Consider the following 2,852-nt stretch of genomic DNA (forward strand, 5'->3'; position numbering starts at 1 on the left):
TCTCTCTCTCTCTCTCTCTCTCTCTCTCTCCTTCCTGCTCACTTAGGAGAAGAGCATTTTCAAGTGTGCAAACCAGGCATTAAATATGTATTAGATGACATCAAATTGAAAACGCTTTCTCTTCAATCGAAGCAGCCCCCTAATAAGCTCTGAAACGATAATGCTCTTAGGATATGTTGCATTAACACGAGACATTGTGAAAGCATTTTTTTTCTTCCCTCTTTCAGTGAAGACTTAATGTTAATGTATGGATATTTGTGAACCTTCTTGTTTTCTCTCTCTCTCTCTCCTTTTTTTATCACTTTCTGCAAGCTGCTGCATGCTGCCTGTGATTTGACAGACATGGTTTCCACATAAAGAAGCACTTTATAATTGCCTTGAACTTTGAGGTATGAGGGTGGGATGGGGGAGAAAAGCAATTTTTTTTCACAATAAATCTGATTTTTCAGACCAAACAGACTAGATTACGCATCTCCAGGAAGTGGATAGAGAATCATCCATTCTTTTGAATTAGCAAACCATCATTGGCATCAAAGAATGTCACATTTGAATATATCAAAGGCAAAGGTTAGGTTGGGTGGATCAGGGTGCAAATGACAACGTGCCCTGGAAAAAAGAATCCAGATACATTTGCTCTAAGCACCAGGTGAAGGAATTTCATATTGTTCAGCAGATGCTTCGGAGTTTGAAAATATCAGATTTTTAATATTTTATTTATGTCCCATCTTTCTACAAATAACTCAAGGAAGTACACATACTTAATTCTCCTCCTTCCTTCTATTTTCCCAACAACAACAACAACAACCTTGTAAGGTGGTTTGGGTCGAGACCAAGACTGTCTTTCATGCCTAAGGCTGAATTAGAATCGAGCGTCTTCTAATGATTGGCCCAAAGTCATCCAGTTGGCTTTCGTGCCTAAAGCTGGACTAAAACTCACCATCTCCTGGTGATTGGCATAAAGTTACCCAGCCAGCTTTCATGCTTAAAGTGGGACTAGAACTCACCGTCTCCTGGTGATTGGCCCAAAGTCACCCAGCCAGCTTTCATGCTTAAAGTGGGACTAGAACTCACCGTCTCCTGGTGATTGGCCCAATGCTACCTAGTCAGCTTTCATGCCTAGGGCAGGACTAGAACTCACCATCTCCTGGTTTCTACTAGCCTGGTGCCTTAACCACTGGATCAAAATGACTCTTGAGGAAGAGATGGAGCCAGACGTTTCTATTCCAGGCAATTAAACCAAACATTAAAAACAAACCAACCATCAGCCTTAAATTTTTCTCTGTCTTGCGCAGAGCTTTCCCATCATCCCCCAGTGTCTCAAATAGTTTGAAATACATTCTGGACCGAAGCAGAATGGGCTAGTTTCTGATTCCTTAGCCCAGGCAGGATTGGCTGAGTTGTGCGGCGTGAACTCTGGGTAAATTCAACAGGCTGATGGTGGCTTAGACCCGTTCTGTGAACACAGTGCACAGAGGGCAGGTAGTGCAAACGAAATCAGCGCTGGCTTAAGCGTGCAAATTGTGATCTACTTCGAGGCTGACACTTTGAAAACTCAACGACCTCGTCATGCAGGAAGAAAGCAAGACAGGAGAGCAAACGAGGGGTCTCTAACCTGGTGTCTCCGAGGTATCAGGGGTCGACAACCCTAATCCTCAGCCGACACCCGGGGTTCCCATTTAGCATGTGACAGCTGTTTAAATGGCGTTTGTAAAATTCCTTGCAATGATGCTCTGTTACTTGTGCAATAACGAGTCATTTCTATGGAAGCAGGCAAGTTTATTCGCGAAAGGGTCTTTGGGACCCTTAACTTTGTGTTGACTTTCTCACTGGCAGGGAGAAAAATGGGTCACACCTGGATTGAACTGCGGGGTTAAGGAAGGAATGGCCATTTGTGGAAATCTTGGCCCACTCAGTGTTGGCCGCAGAATTGAGGGTGCAGAATCTGGAAAGAAGAAGAAGAAAGAAGCTGTTTCAGACTGGCTTTAATAGAAAATTGTGTTTGTGTGTGGGTGTAAATATAACGAATCCTTGAACAATCTAATCCTAGCTATGCATACTGAACTGCAAGGCCTCTATTATGTTTAGACGTGTTTTTATTAGTATGAAGCAAATATAAGACGTCAGAGTTGCAAATTGTGCCAAACATTTTTTTTTTAAAAAAAAATCACAGTAATTTGGGAGTTCCCATGCTTGTTTGTTTCTCTTTCTATAGATGTTCCCTTATTAGGTGACCACCACCTCCTCCTCTTCCTCCTCCTCCCTCCCCCCATGGCCGGTATGAGCTTCTTTCAATTTATTGATTTATTAATCAAATTTGTATAGCCGCCCTTTCCGTTGTCTGGGTCATTTGGTTCTCATATTAAGTAATATTTATGTGTTGGCGTTTCCCTGCTGAGACGTGACCTGGCCTTGGCTATGAATAATAATAATAAAGTTGGAAAGGACCTTGGAGGTCATCTAGTCCAATCCCCTGCTCAGGCAGGATACCATTTCAGACAAATGGCTGTCCAGTCTCTTCTTAAAAACTTCCAGTGTTGGAGCATTCATCGCTTCTGGAGGCAGGTTGTTCCACTGGTTAATAGTTCTCACTGTCAGGAAGTTTCTCCTTAGTTCCAGGTTGCTTCTCTCCTTGGTTAGTTTCCATCCTTTGCTTCTTGTCCTGCCTTCAGGCGCTTTGGAGAATAGCTTGACTCCCTCTTCTTTGTGGCAACCCCTGAGATATTGGAACACTGCTACAAACACACAATCTCTCTCTCTCTCTCTTTCCCTTCTAGCTCATGGTGACTAACCTGGTTATTTTTTCCTTTCTTTTCCGAAGGTGGCTTCTCTGGAAATCTGCTCAGAATGCTCCG

This window comes from Protobothrops mucrosquamatus, unplaced genomic scaffold (genome assembly GCF_001527695.2).
Source record: "Protobothrops mucrosquamatus isolate PMUCROS unplaced genomic scaffold, P.Mucros_1.0 scaffold2838, whole genome shotgun sequence".
Taxonomy (NCBI): Eukaryota; Metazoa; Chordata; class Lepidosauria; order Squamata; family Viperidae; genus Protobothrops; species Protobothrops mucrosquamatus.